The 15,844-nt window shown below is 58.8% G+C and overlaps 1 pseudogene; it reads right to left on the reverse strand.

Annotated features, from left to right (window-relative positions):
* LOC131586340 (zinc finger protein 850-like) overlaps positions 1-15,844 on the reverse strand; it is a 268,528-nt pseudogene that overhangs the window by 236,306 nt on the left and 16,378 nt on the right.

A 15,844-nucleotide genomic window follows, 5' to 3' on the forward strand; every position in this document is an offset into this window, starting at 1 on the left:
GGATTTTGTTGCTTGGGGGCACCCCCCCATATTTTTGGGGAGGAATTTGAGAGTCTTGGGGGGGAATTTTGGCAATTTGGGATTTAATTTGAGGGTCTTGAGGGGGGATTTGGGATTTTGGGAGGATTTGGTGGCTTTGGGAGGAAAATTTGGGAGGTGGGGAGAATTTTGGGATTTTGGGGGGAAATTTAGAATTTTGGGGGGGAAATTTTGAGTTTTGGGGGAGATTTTTTAGTCTTTGGATGATTTGGGACTTTTGGGGTTGTATGGGGTTTTTTTGGTTTTTGGGGGGATTTGTGAGGAATTTTTGGATTTGGGGGGAGGAATTTGGTGGTTTTAGGGGGAAATTCTGGGGTCCTGGGCAGGGTTCTGATTTTGGGAAGTGTATTTGGGGAGGATTTTTTAGGTTTTGGGGGAATTTCCATTGATGGGGAGGGGCATTTTGGGGAGGCGTCCTGAATTTGGGGAGGGGTCTCAGGGGGGATTCCCGATTTAAGGGCAGGGTTTGGGGTGGATTTGGGGGGATTTTCCAGCGATGGGGAGGCATCTTGGGGGTGGGATTTGAGGAGGGGTCTCAACAGAGCCCCATCCTGAGCTGGAAGTGGGGGGGATGTTGGGAGTGGAATCTGGGGAGGATCTGGGGGGAGATTTTCCATCCATAGGGAAGGGTCCCGATCCTGGGGCAGTTCCTGAATTTGGGGAGCAGTCTGGAATTTGGGGGGGTCTCATTGGGGCAGCAGGAGGGGCTGGAAGCGGGGCACGATGTTGGCGAAGCCGCTCTCCAGGGGGGCCGTGGGCAGCTCCTTGGGGGGTGTCGGGGGTCGCGGCCGCAGGCGCTGCAGCAGCGAGGTCAGGAACAGGAACAGCTCTGCCCGCGCCAGCGCCTCCCCCAGGCACAGCCACTGCCCTGTGGGGAGGGGGCGTCAGCACCGCCCCACCCCAAAGGGTCGGGGGTTCCAAAAGGGCTGGGAGTCTCTAGAGGGACTGGGGTCCCAAAAGGGGCTGGGGGTTTCAGGGGTTGGGGATTCCAAAAGGGCCGAGGGGATTCCAAAGGGTCTGGGGACTCTGGGGGCTACAGGATCCCAAAAGGGTCTGGGGTCCCAAAAGGGTCTGGGCTACCCCAAAAAGGGTCTGGGGGGTCCCTAAAGGGTCTGGGAGCTTTGGGATTGGGGTCCAAAAATGGTCTGGGGGTTTCAGGGGTGGGGGTCCCAAATGGGCCTGGGGTCCCCACCCCGAGGAATTTTTGGATTCCAAAAGAATGTAGGGCCCCACCACAAAGGAATTTGGGGATTTTGGGGATTCCAGAAGGATTTAGAGCCCCACCCCAAGGATTTATGGGATTTTTGGGGTGCCCACTGGCCGAGAAGGGCACAAAGGCCTTGTTGTGCTGGAACTGACCCTGCTCATCCAGGAAGTTCCCAGGGTCAAATTTTGGGGATTTTTGAAGGATTTGGGGTTGTTTAGGACCGAGCTCAGCAGGGGGTAAATGTCTGCGTCCTGTGGGGTCAGGTGTGGGGTCATTGGGGTCATTTGGGGTCAGGTGAGGGGTCAGAGTTGTCCTTTAGAGTAATTTGGGGTTATTTGTGGTAATTTGGGGTCATTGGTGTCATTTGGGGTTACTAGGGTGTAAGAGACAGTCTGAAGTTACCCTCATCTGCCTCACAACCATTGCAAGAACAGAGACCGAGACCCTGAAGACCCCGAGGGAATTTGTGCAGGGGTTCTGGCCTGGTTGAGGTGGAAGCTTGCCAGGTGATGGTTTGCAGGTGTGCTTGTTGTGCTCTCAAGGTACACTGCCTTCATTCCTGCTGCTGAGCAGGGACTTGTAAGGAGCGGCCTGTTCTGTACCTTACACCTGCTTCCCAGAGCAAGGGGTCTCATCACAACAGCCGAGGAATTTCCCCACCTCTTGGCCAGCTGCCCCTTGCTTTGAAACAGACTGTAAAAATGACTTTTCCAAGTTACTTTCTTCAAGAGAGATCTCCCCATGGAAGAAGACACCAGCGACCCTGTCTTGTCCATTGGTAGCTATAACCCCCTTTTTTTCTTTTTGCCTTTTGCCTCTTTATCCCTCTCTCCCTCTCTCTCTCCCTCTCATCTATCACATAACCCATGTTTTTGCACTAAAATAAAGGTGCATTAGTGCTGTTGTGATTTAAACTGAAATCCCTTGGTGTCCTTTTTGCACTCTGAGATCAAACAAACCTCTCACGACTCCCACTTGTGTTAGGGGATTGTGACACTCGGCAGCGGGGTGACCCAAGGTGTGGCTTAGAGCAAATGCTCCACGGCACAAGGATATTGGTAGGTGCATGGTGGAGACAAGGATGAGGAGGAGACCTCCAGTATGGGTTCCAAAGGCTTTTACTCGGCAAAAATATATACTCTGCTCAGTTTTGGGAGCTTGTCTTACAGCAGCTAGAGAAACTTGCTTTAAGCAAAAAGGTGAGGAAAGAACTAGAATGGACTCCTTTCAAAACCCAGTTGAGATTTTGCAAAAACAATTAGATGAAGAAAGGAATGAGATCCATCTCTTGCCAGTGGCCCAAAGAGAGGAATGGGTTAAAAATTCGAAGAATGCTTACTCACCAAAGAAACAGTGGAGAGGGAAACCCCTCTCATTAATCAAATTTACCCTCAAAAAGAACTAACTGATGAAAAATTGTGGGGAGCACTGCTGTCCTAGCTTGAAACCTTTCATTAAAACAGAATATAATCATATCAATGATGAAGATCTTGATTTGCATACAACCACTAAAGAAATCCCGTACACTGCTGCTGAATTGGCTGAGCTGAAAAAGGAGCACGGGCGTCTCCCTCACGAGTCAGAGACAGAACACATACTGCATCTCTCACCGGAGGAGATCAGATTTGACTGACAGAACAAGAAGCCAGTGGATACTGGGGACATGGGGTCTTCTCAACAGCAGGAGACAGATGTAACCCGTGGTCCCTAACTCAGCACGCAGCTCATTGGGCAGCAGGGCTTAATCCATTGGAAAGGGGAGACCCTGTAGCTATAGTTGGTACTCCTGACCAACTACTGCAAGACATGCACAAAGCTGCCTGCTTGCAAATGATACATGACAGAAAATTAACTACTGGCTATGAATCACCAATGCAATTACCTGTGAAATGATGACCCCTTTAATTCGAGCCCTTCCAGAATCACATAAACCTACAGCAATTTTCCTTCAAAAAACCATAGCAGCTAGAACTCCTGTTGTTGGCACTAAAATAAAAGTGCACTATTGCTGTGATTTAAACTGAAATCCCTTTGTGTCCTTTTGCACTGGGAGATCAAACGAATCTCTCATGACTCCTGCCTGTGTTAGCGGATCATGACAGAGCCCTCAGCAATCCAGGCAGCAACACAGGCAGCAGGACACAGAGGGCACTTCCTGGCTGGGACAGGGCTTGTGGCTTCAGCAGAACCACCAAAGGCCAAGGGGCTTCTGGCCATCTTCCCTGCACCACTGCATGCCTGGGCAGCTTGCAGAGCACAAGCCCCCTTTTCCCCCTCTTCCCCTATGTCCCACACACCCTGGGCAGCAAAAGAAAGCTCCTGGGAGTCTGACTATTATAACATATCCTACATTATATACATCCTAAAGCAAAACAAAAAAGAAAAGAACAATCTTTGAAGGAAACAAAGTCCCTGCTGGCTGCTCATGTGGCCCCAGCAGACACAGCCTCCCAGATCAGCTCTCTGCAGAGCTCCAGCAGCGCAGCCAGCTGAGGCCCGACAGACGAGGCCGTGACCTCCATGCCCTGCGGAGCTGATCTCGCAGCCTCTGGAAGGTGGAGATAGGAGCGTGGTCTCCTGCCCTGAGAAGGCACAAAGTCTGAAGTGCCAGGCTTCCAACCTCCAGGCTGCTGTCACATGCTGTGTCTTCAAGGGCTGGAAGAGAGACGGACAGAGCCACGGTCAGATCCCAGACCTGCGGGGGCCCACGGAGAGCTCCCTGCCAGGGCCATCCCAGCCGGCTCTTGCCATGGCCAGCAGGGAGCAGGGACCGAGGGGATCAGCCCGAAGCTGCGGCCACGAATGCCCCAAGTGCCCCTGAAATCTCGGTGTGCTCTGCCCACGCCACCCCTCATCCACACAGGGAGCAGAGCCCTCCACAGCCAGGCCAGGGCTTGCAGCTCCCTCCGACAGCCCCGCTGACAGCCCGCTGCCCTCACTCACCCTCACAAATGAGCAGCATCTCTTTCTTCTGCCCCCTCAGGTGCTGCCCGGCCATCCCTGGGAACACAGAGCCTGTCAGGGCCCCGGCGGCACAGCTCCCTGCCAGCGGCGCTGCCAGCCCTGTGGCCACACGCCCTCCCGCCCCGGCAGGGCTCAGCCCGGGCCCTTGCCGCATCCTGACTCAGCCCAAGGGCACGGCTGCCAGAGGCCGGCAGCAGCCCCGAGGGCAGCCGGGGCTCCAGGGCGCTGGGCCCGGGTGCCGCTGCCGGGGCAGCAGCCGGGGCCGGGGCCGAGCTGCGGCGGGGCGGGGAGGGAGCCCGGGTTCGTGGCTCACCGATGAACCTGATGGCCGCCTCTCGCAGGGGCTCCTGTGGGCTCTGCAGGTACGGCAGGGCCCGGCGCAGCTGCTCGGCCGCTCGCTTCCTGTCCTGTGCCAGCTGGAGAGAGCGGCAGGAGGGAAGGGTTGGTGCGGGCTCTGCCCCTCGGCCGGGCACTGCCTGCGGCCAGCCCCGGCCTCCCGTGCCCGCCCAGCCCTGAGGCCCGGCCAGCAGCCGCTGGCGCCGGGCTCTGGAGGGGGCAGAGGGCCGGCTGCTGCCCGGGGAGCCGCGGTGCCGCCCTGCCCGACAGGCCAGCTGGGCCGGGGCTCCATGGGCACACGGCTCGGGGCCACAGGGGGCTGGAGTAGAGCCCGCGGGGCCCAGGGAAGGGAGCAGCGTGTGGGGCACAGGCTGGCGCCCCTGGGTGCGGCACTGGGCAGGGCACAGCTGCCAGCCACACACACTGAGCTTCTCCAGCCTGGGGCTGGGGCTTCCAGCCCGCCCTTACCAGGCCCTCGCCGAACCTCCAGCTCTGATCCACCCGCAGCATCTGCTGGAGATCCTTCCTCTTCAGGAATCGGGCGGAACAGAGCAGCGTTTCCCGGGAGGCCTGGAGAGCAGCAGAGACCCAGAGATGGCACCACAGCCCAGGGCGCAGGACCCATGTCCCTGGACCAAGAGCAGGAGGGAGCTGCAGCCTGCGAGGCAGCAGAGCAGGAGGCACTGAGCGCCCTGCCAGGGAGCCACGGCAGCTGCCGAGTCCTCACATCAACCACGCGCTGGTTCTCGTCATGGCAGTGCAAGGAGAGTGGGAGCAGACTCTGCTGCACGTGGGACTTCAGGGCCTTTTTTCCCTCCTTTGGCAATAAATCCATCATCTCACGGAAGATGAACATGGAGCACAGCTGCACCTGGCTATCATCCTGTAGGAAAGGAAGAAATAAAGACGTCAGCATCAGCTGCTTCAGGCCCACCTGGGCACAGCCTGAAAATGCACAGGGCACAGTGCCTAGGCAGCAGCCAGCGGCCATGGCTGGAGACACAGAGCCTTACATTGTCGAAGAGCGGCAGGAGCGCCTCAGCCAGCTGCAGGCCGAGGGGGATGGTTATCGGGCCAGCGTTGTACAGGAACAAACGGCTGAGGAGAGCGATGCTCATCCCAAGCACATCGCTGTCATCTTCCCACAGGAGCTCCACGAGCCTTTCATGCAGGCTCCACATTCTTTTGGCCTGTGTGGAACACAAGTGTGTGAAATGCCACCCTGCTGCCACAGGGCCCAGAGGCCAAAGGCCTGTGCCAAAGCCCTGGGGCAGAAGGCAAGAGGCAGGAGGCAGGAGAGCTGGCAGCAGCTGCCTCAGTGGCCAAAGGCCAGCCAAGCGCAAGCCACTGCCTTCCCCAGCCCCAGGCCGGCAGCCGCTGCCCCCTTCTCACCATGGAGGAATTCTTGCCGAGCACCACAAGGCCTCTGAGTGCCAAGCGACGCCTCTCCCTGCACTCGCTCTGCAGTTTGTTTGATGTGATCTCCAGGATGCTGTCACGGTATTCACTCGAGTCCAGGCACTCCAACATCTGAAGAGCACAGGCCGGTGATGGGGCAGCACCGCACAGGGCTGGGCCCAGGCAGCAGCACAGGGCGTGGGCACCGTCCCGGGCGGCTGCGGCACCGAGAGGGCAGAGAGCTGGGAGACAGCTCAGCGAGGCAGCGCTGGCCTTCAGGCTCACCTCCACAAGGAATGCCATGGCGGCCAAATCCCCGTGTGCCATGTCTTTGCTGAGCAGCCCCAGCAGGTAGAATGCAATCGCAGAACACAAGGGTAGGGACACGTGACGCATTCCTCTGACGGGAGGAAAAAGGAACCAAGACCCTGAGCCAGCGGGACAAACCTCTCCATGGACTGACTCACAGGAGGAGCTTGGCCCTTCTCCACCACCCTGCAAGGGGACCCAGGCCCTTTGGGAGGCAGCTGCTCTTGGGCACCCTCCTCTCTCAGGCTTTTGCAGTGTCCTTGGCCATCCCTTGGTGACAAGGCCCTCTGGCCCATGACCACGGGGACTGTGTGGGGCACCCCAGGCACAGGGCACAAACGCTGTTTGGGGGCAGCTCACCTGGCCAGCACACCCACGGCACAGTGGTGCGTGCCAGCACAGAGCAGCGTGTCCCAGCCACACTCGTCTTCCACTGCCGCCACCACATCCTCATAGTGCAGTCGGCAGAGCAGGGCCTTCAGGGTCTGCACTGCAAACCTGTGTGCACAGCAAAGCCCAGGTGATGCTGGGAGCACGGGCTCCTGCCCTGGGGACATGGCAGGGACAGGAGGACTGGCATGGAGCACCTGTTGGGGCTGATGGCAAGGCCGTGTTGCTCCTGGCATCTCTTCCAGAAGGTATCGACCTCCTCTGGCATATCCAGTGTGCTGAAGAGCACTTGCAAGAGCAGATGCACCAAGAGGCGGGGGAAATACACTGCCACTGCATGTGGGACACAGGGCAGCTGCAGCATCTTCCACATCACCACAGTTGCCTGCGAAGGACAGAGCAGCCCGAGTCAGCGCTCAGTGCCCAGGTGTCCATGTGGCAGGGCCTGAGCGTGGGAGGGAGAGGCCAGTGGAGATGTAGGGACAGCAGCCAGCCTGGTGGCCCTGGAGCTGCTCCTAGGCCAGGTTTGAGCCCAGTGCCTGATGCAGGGAGATGCCATGGGAGGAGGGAGGATGGAGACCTGAGGGAGAGGTGACCTTGGGGTGAGCAAAGGTCAGTTGCAGAAACTCACAGCCAGGGCAGGGACAGCCGTGTGGTCCCCATCGGAGGTGCACATGCTGTGCTCTGGCCAGTTGCCCAGCACATCCAGGAGTATCAGCATGGCCGGCTCTGCAGCCCTGCACGAGCACATGATGCTCTTCCACATGGTGGTAGCAGCTCTGTGGGGTCAGAGTTCTGTGTCAGGGGGGTCTGGGACATGTCACTGTGGCCTGGGCAGCAGCAGGGAGCTGAACTGGCTGCCAGCCCTGCCTCTGCCCCCTGCCCCTCAGTGGCAGCCCAGCCCTGTGGGGACTGGCCCCTGAGGGCAGCAGGCTCGGGGGCTGCTGTGCCAGGGCTGACAAAGGGAGGAGCCACAGGGCCCTGGAATCCTCTGTTTGTCAGACACCTGGGCCAGGTTGTGAAGGGTGATGCCCTGAGCCCTCTGGGCACGTGGGCCCTGTACCTGTCACACGATGGGGCCACACGCAGGAGAGCCATCACCACGTCAGCAGGCTGTGCCTCTGTCAGATCCAGAAGGGGCCTGCACAGATTGTACTCAGGAAACTCATTAGCCTCGAGCCACTGGTGGATGTACCTCACCATGCTGGGCACCTGGAGAAGGCACAGGGAAACTTGGAAAGCTGCCAGCGGGAGTAATGTGCCCAGCTTCCCAGAGAAGTGCTTCCCTTCCCACCACACTGCTACGGCCTCAAAAGCTCACAGTGAGCAGCTGGCGTGGCCAAGCAATTCCTGGGAGGATGGAAGCCAGGCCACAGGCTGCTTACTTGCTTTGGACTGGAAGGACCCTCCTCCACAAGCATGTCCAGCAGGGCAGCACAGGTCTTGGTTTTGAAGATGGGAGAGTATGCTCTGACCACAGTGCCCATGGCACTGGTCTCTTCCTCCCGAATTCTCTTCATGAATTTGCAAATCATCTGCAGCAGAAGGGCAAGAAATGAGGGACATTGCATGGAGTGCTCCAAGCGTGGTGCTGGGCTGAGCAGGGACAGCAGGCCCAGCCCAGCTGGGGATGGCTGCAGGTACCTGCGCTGTTGTGCGGAACAGGCCACGGCTGCGTCCCTGCTCTCGAGTGCGCTCCATGGCTGCTCCTGGCAAAGAGCGAGCGCAGCCAGAGCTGAGGGGCTGCGGGAGAGGCCGGAGAACACAGCCCAGCCCTGCACTCCCCAGGCAGGGACAGCCCCGGGATGCCCCAGGGCACAGAGTACAGCTCCAGGGTGTCTGCCCCAGCCCCACTTCTGTCCTGTCCATGGGCGTGTCCCCAGGGGATGGGATGGGATGGGATGGGATGGGATGGGATGGGATGGGATGGGATGGGATGGGATGGGATGGGGCGAGGCCAAGCTGGCTGCAGGCACCAGCCCTGTGGCCCAGGTCTGCCGCTCACCCTCCTGCGGTGGCTGGAATTGCTCCAGCTCTCCAGGCTGCTGTGCTGGGGCAGTCCCAGGGCCTTCTTTCTCCTCCTTCACCCCGGTCACCTTGGGGACACTTGGAGGTCTCTGCTCAACAGCACTGCCTGGATTCATGGCTACTTGCAGCAGAGGTGGCTCGGAAAAGGTCTGAGTTGGCAAGTCCTGCAGCCGTGCCTGGAAGGCACCTGCAGGAGTGAAGTCTTGGCAAGGCTGCAGGACAGCAAGTCCTGCACTCAGGTCTCAGGGGCTCGTGCCACAAGGACAAGAGACTCCTTGTCAAGGACCGTGGTGAGGAAATGCCACGGTCTGGCCTCGAGCACACCTGAGAAGTGTGGTGCTTCACCTCACCAGAAGTGAAGCCTCGGGAAGGCTGCAGGTCACCGAGTGCTGTGGTCTGGCCTCGAGGTGACCTGCAGGAGTAACGCCTCGGAAAGGCTGTGGGTCAGCAAGGAATGAGTGCGCCGTGCGGGGGCTCCTCACAGCACCACTCTGTCCCGTCCTGCCCTGTCACGTGCACCAAGCACTGTGGCGTGGCTGTGTCACTGCCAACACTAATGTCACCCCATGTCACAAAGGGCCCTTGGACACCCTGTCCCGTTCCATTCCACGGTTACCATGCTGCACCGTGTCACCAAGGGCCGTTGCACACGCTGCCCCCTGCCCTGGGGCCACACCCAGCCCAGCCAAAGTGGCCCAGGTTGGAAGCAATGCCTTGGCCCAAGTGTCTCAGACAGCCCAACAGGATCTTTAGGAACAGCTCAAACCATCAGCAAAGGCTGCCCTGCTCTGTGGGCTCAGGGCAGCAGAAGGAGCCCCTGGGCTGCCGATGCTAAATTTGCTGATTTCCAAAAAATTCTTCATTCACATACCCTTTTCCAAAGTAACTAATTCTTTCTGCATCCAGCTTTTTGCATAGCTGAAGCATTATCTCACTGCCTCGGCACCAGCGTGCCTGGTGTCCAGCCTAGTGTCAAACTAGGACACTCCAATAAAATGGAACAAGCCAGTGTTGGTACCTCCAACACAAGAGTGGCAGTAGAAAACAGGGCTGTTGTTATCCCAAGCCAACCATTTGTGTGTATCCACTGGAGTCACAGAAGCACCTGAGCATTTCTGCAGCTCATTTAGGATACAACTGGGAGGCTCCAACCAAAGTAGCAGGGCTGCAGTTGATTTGTGCCCTGCTCTAGGAACATCTGAAGCCACGGATGGCTGCTGAGGAGATGGGGCTGTGATGCTCGCATGCAGCCAGGAGAGCAAGAGCAGCACCTTTGCAGGGTGTGAAAGGGCTACAGAGAAGTGGGAGAGTGACTCTTTGTCAGGAACTGTAGTGACAGGACAAGGGGAAATGGGTTCCAGTGGAGAACAGGAGTGGATTTGATGTTAGGAAAATATTCTTTGGTGTGAGGGGGGTGAGGCCCTGGCCAGGCTGTGCAGAGAGGCATTAAAGGACAGGCTGAACAGGGCCCTGAGCAACCTGGTGAGGTGGGAGGTTGCTCAGGGCTGAACAAGAGGACCTTTAGGGTCCAAAACCCAAACCAAACCATTCCAGGATTCCATCATTCCAGGCCCTAATGGAAGTGGTCCCAGGACTCCTGTAACATCACTGCCCCCAGAGTTGTGATGTCTCAGCCCCTGTTCCAGCAGCAGAAACGCAAGCAGGGCAGGATCCCCTCGCTTGGCTTTTGTCCCTTGAACAATCTGAGCAAAGCAGAGGAGGGCCAGAGCTTTTGGGGGCTCCAAGCCCTTAATATCAGCCCCTGCAGCTGCAAAAGCTGCTCCCCAGATGCTGGCTCCAGCAATTCCCAAGGCCATAAAGGCCTTCAGAGCCTGAATGTGGATTTTGCATCCCTGCAGCTTGATGCCAGCTCTCAGCCCAGGAGTCCCTGTGGCTGCAGCAGGAAGGGTGGCAGAAGGTTTCCTGCCTGCTTTGCATTGCTGCAGGGGCTGCTCCTGTCAGAGCCCCCTCTCTGCTGGTGACAGCTTTGCTCTTGGGGACAGCGCTCTGCAGCAGCCCAGGAACACGAGCGGTGCCCAGTGCTGGGAGCGCCGCCAGTGGTTCCCTCCTGTGCTCGGGGACCCAGCCCCAGGGTGGCTGTGCCAGCACCCCCAGGGACCTCCAGCCTCAGGAACCCAGGGCAAGGGGAAACCACAACTGTGCAAATGCTGCCTGTGCCCAAAGCAAATGCAAAGACAGACAGCCTGTGACAAACAAGGACAATTTATTTACACAACAGCACCACCACCACCACCAACAACAAACTACAGAATGTATTTACTTTATAAGAACCTTCATAGCAACAATCTGTAAAACGTATTTACAAATTAAAGGACCTCTATAACAATTGCAATCTAAGAAATGTATTTACAGAAGAATCTAACTATGGCCTATAGAACATACATACTGAAGGGACTGTGTCCATCATCTCTGTTATTCCTGCAAGAGAAGGAGGCATCCTGGCCACTCCAGCCCAGCCCTGAGGGCTGTTCCTGTGCACGCTCTGCTGCTGTTTCTGCGCTGTCCAGAGCCGCTTCAGCAGCAGCGACTCAGCAGCGCTGCTCGAGGAGACATCACCACCCTCCCCATGGAGGCAGAAGCTGTGCAGACACAGAGCTCTGTGTCAGGGGAGCCTCAGTCTCAGCACCGTGGCCTGGGCAGGCGCGGGGGCCTGGGCTGGCCGCCAGCCCTGCCTCTGCCCACTGCCCCTTATCGCAGGCACCCAGTGGCCGTGGCCTGGCAGGGCCTCCTTGCCCTCCTTGTCCCCAGCCAGCCCAGCCTGGGCACCTCGGGGCTGCTGAGGCCCAGCCTTGAGGGCTTCTGCCGCAGGCATGGCAGTCTCTCAGGGGAAGCACCAGAGCAGCGGGTGGCAGGAACAAGGCGACTGCCTGGGGGCTGCTTGTGGCCTCTGACACCCAATTCCTCAGGGCTTTGTCTTGGTTCTAGAAGACAGGTGTCTGCTAGGGAGAGCAGGAGCCTCCCTTGGGATGAAAGAATGTAGACCCCCTCCCTCCGAATTATTCTAAATTTGAAATCAAGGGGCTTTCAGGCAGAGATCTGGGGATAGGAATAACAGTTCTTTACTAGTAGAACCAGGCAAACCGACAAACAATAACTACAGCAATAACAAGAACACAGAACCAGGGACCCCGTGACAGCTTTCTCGGCTGAGATGGGATGGAGGAGAGGTTTTGTTTTCATAAACCCCCTCAGGCAGTCAGTCCCGGTGCTCCTGCAGGGCTCTGAGGAACAGTCGGCTGGAACAGCAGGGACGAGCTGAGATCCTGGGCTGGTGGATGAGGTGGATCAGCAGCTCCGCGGCGGTGCCTGGCACTGCCACACGTCTCGGCAGGACAGGGGGTGCGAGGCCACCAACAAAGAGGGGAGAAGGAGAAGAAGCAGCAGCTCTGTCTGGGTGATGGTGAAATTCCCTTCTCTCCACCACAGCAGCTCCACGACCCAGCACACAAACGTCCTTCCCCGAAGCCGAGGAAAAGCCAGCTAAAAACTGTCCCCACCCTCCTTTTCTGCCCCCTTCCCCCCCCACCCTGGGCCCGGCTACTATTTGTCCTTTGTGAGCACCCCTAAGTACCGGTAGTTAGGTTGTCCCAGCACATAATGGGTAAAAATTCCCTGGGCAGGCCAGAACACAAAATAAAACAAAAAAAAGAACACCTAACCCTCAACAAGCCTCATCGGGACCAACAGTAGAGAAAGTGCTGCCAACACTGCTCTGTGTGATGGAGGATTGGCCTCTGCACAGCATCTGCACCTCTGATGGAGACAACAAGGATGTTTTTGCTCTGGCTGTGAGTTCCTGGAGCTGGCCTTTGATCACCCAGACGTTGCTTCTCCAGCAGCTCTCCATCCTCTCCCTGCTTCAGTTCCTGAGCTGAAACCTGGGCTAGTGGCAGGCTCAGGGGGTACCAGGCCTGCTGCTCCCCCTGTGTCTCCCCTCGGGCCCTGCCCCATGGACATCTCGGCACTGTGCGCTGTCTTTGGGTGCTTCTTTTGCAGGCAACTCTGGTGCTCTGGCTGATTATCCAGATGCCTCAGTGCCGCGAGGCGATGATGCTTTATTCCTCCCACCTGTTTGTGGCTCTGCTGTTCCATGTTGTCATCACCACCCAGCCGATGCCACCAGTGGAAATTGATAACTTCTGGAGAGCATGCCGGGAGGAACACTGCCTTCCCAGCAACCCCAACAGGTCCCAGTCCTCCTGTCCTTCCAATGCCTTTGTGACCAGCACCAGTGCACCCAGTGTGACCTGGGCTTTGCTCTGCACACAGGTTTGCAGTGCAGGCCATGAAGGCTCTGCTCTTCCGACTGCGGTGTGACAGTGTGATCATGGAAATGCTGTGCAAGCGTGGCTGGGACACGCTGCTCTGTGCTGACACCCAGCACTATGCTGTGGGTCTGCTGGCCAGGTGAGCCTCACTTCTCCCAACTGCCTCTGAAATTGTGCCCTGTGCTTGGGGTGCCTCACACAGTCCCTGTGGTCCTGGGACAGAGGGCCTTGTCACTGAGGGATGGCCAAGCAGACTGGAAAATGCTGGCTGAGGGTGCCCAGAAGGTGCCTCCCCCCAAAGCACCCCCATCCCCTCCAGTGTGGTGAGGAAAGACCGGATCTCTGTGAATCAGTCACGGTCTCTTGTCCCTCCAACTCAGGGTCTTGGTGCCTTTTCCCTCTGACAGGGAGATGCACGGTGCCTCCCTCTCTTTGTGCTCTGGGATTGCACTCCGCCTGCTCCGGCTGCTCAGCAGAGAGGAGCCACCCTGGGATCTGCCCTTCCTGGCATTCTTTGTGGAGGTGAGCCTGATGGCCAGCACTACCTCGCTGAGCTGCCTGCCAGCCCTGTCCCCTTGCATAGCCACAGCTGCCTGGGACGGCACCCGCGCCCTGTGCTGCTGCCTGGGCCCAGCCCTGCACAGTTCCAGGCTCCTGCCGGCCGGCTCCGTGTCCCTTGGCTGTCACTGCCCTGTCCCTTTCAGGTCCTGGATTGCCTGAACTTGCATGAATGTGGTGACAGCATCCTGGAGATCACGTCAAGGCACCTGCAGAGCAAGTGCAGGCAGAGGCGTCACCTGGCACTCAGAGGCCTCGTGATGCTCAGCGAGTATCCCTTGATGGTGAGAACGGGGCAGCAGCTGAAGCTGTGCTGGGGAAAGCAGTCCCTTGGTCTGGCTGGGTTTTAGGAGCTCAGGCAGCTGCTCCCAGCTCTCCTGCCTCACCTGCCTGAGTGCTTTGGGACAGGCCTTTGGCCTCTGGGCCTGGCAGCAGCAGGGTGGGGTTGCAGTGCCAGGGTGGTGTTTGCTCTGCAGCCGTTCATGGTTTCCCAGCACAGCCTTGTGTTCCACACAGGCCAGACCTACATGCAGCCAGTCTCGAAGCCTTCTTGAGCTGCTGGGTGATGCAGATGAAGATGTGGTCGGCATGTCCCTCTCTGTGCTCAAAAATGTGCTCCAGAACAAATACATCCTGATATCCAGGAGCACTGCCCCAAAGCTGGCTCAGGCACTCCTGCTGCTCTTTAACCATGTAAGTGTCTGTGCCCCCAGCCACGGGCATTGGCTGCTGCCCAGAAACTCTGCCCTGTGGATTTTTCAGCCATTGTTCAAGTGAGCCTGGAGTAGTTGCAGCTGAGTCTTTTTCCTATTCTACAGGACAACAGCCAAGTGCAGCTCCTCTCCCTTTACCTTTTCTGCAAGGTGATGGATTTGGTAGTAGCCAAGGGAAAAAAGCCCCTTGAGTCAATTTTGTGCCAGAGCCTATGTCCACTATTATTCCACTACCATGATGAAAACCGGCACGTGGCAGAGGTGAGGAGCTGTGGGCTGCTGGTGTCCCCCTGCTAGAGGGCTTAGCTGCCTCTTGCCCTGGTCACCACCCAGGCTGCAGCCTCCTCCTGGCCTTCTCAAAGGGACACGTAACACGTGTCCTGGACTGTGCTACTATCTCTACTGCTCTCCAGGTCTCTCGGGAAACGCTGCTTCATGTGGCCAAGTTCCTTAAGAGAAGGAATCTCAAGCAGCTGGTGGAAAAAGACAAGATTGTGAAGTTTGCCGAGTGTCTGGTAAGGACAGCCTGGAGAATCCTCAACTTTGAGAAGCCCCCCGGCCCCAGCACTCAGTGTGTGGGGCCGGCAGCTGTGGCCCCTGCCCGGTGCTGCACCCAGGGGCACCAGCCTGCGCCCCACACGCCGCTCCCTTCCCTGGGCCACATGGCTTCTTCTCCAGGCTCCTCTGGCCCCGAGTGGGGATGCGGGGAGGGGTGACACCGCGGCTCCCCGGGCAGCAGCCGGCCCTCTGCCCCCTCCAGAGCCCGGCGCCAGCGGCTGCTGGCCGGGCCTCAGGGCTGGGCGGGCACGGGAGGCCGGGGCTGGCCGCAGGCAGTGCCCGGCCGAGGGGCAGAGCCCGCACCAACCCTTCCCTCCTGCCGCTCTCTCCAGCTGGCACAGGACAGGAAGCGAGCGGCCGAGCAGCTGCGCCGGGCCCTGCCGTACCTGCAGAGCCCACAGGACACCCTGCAAGAGGCGGCCATCAGGTTCATCGGTGAGCCACGAACCCGGGCTCCCTCCCCGCCCCGCCGCAGCTCGGCCCCGGCCCCGGCTGCTGCCCCGGCAGCGGCACCCGGGCCCGGCGCCCTGGAGCCCCGGCTGCCCTCGGGGCTGCTGCCGGCCTCTGGCAGCCGTGCCCTTGGGCTGAGTCAGGATGCGGCAAGGGCCCGGGCTGAGCCCTGCCGGGGCGGGAGGCCGTGTGGCCACAGGGCTGGCAGCGCCGCTGGCAGGGAGCTGTGCCGCCGGGGCCCTGACAGGCTCTGTGTTCCCAGGGATGGCCGGGCGGATCCTGAGGGGGCAGAAGGAAGAGCTGCAGGCCCTCACTGAGGGTGAGTGAGGGCTGGCAGTGGGGGGTTGGCACTGGGGGTGCTTCAGTCCCTGCCCTGGCTGCGGAGGGCTTTGCTCCCTGTGTGGACAAGGGGTGGTGTGGGCAGAGCACAGAGAGATTTCAGGGAAGTGGGGCGGGGGGTTTGGGAGGTGTGGATTCGTGACCAGGACCTTGCAGCTGATCCTATTTCCCCCTCCCCTCTTGTGGCCATGGCTAGAGCAGGCTGGGATGGCCCTGGTAGGACTTTCTCCTAGGATTCCCACAGATCCGCGTTCTGATTGTGGCTC

Source organism: Poecile atricapillus, chromosome 19 (genome assembly GCF_030490865.1).
Source record: "Poecile atricapillus isolate bPoeAtr1 chromosome 19, bPoeAtr1.hap1, whole genome shotgun sequence".
NCBI lineage: Eukaryota > Metazoa > Chordata > Aves > Passeriformes > Paridae > Poecile > Poecile atricapillus.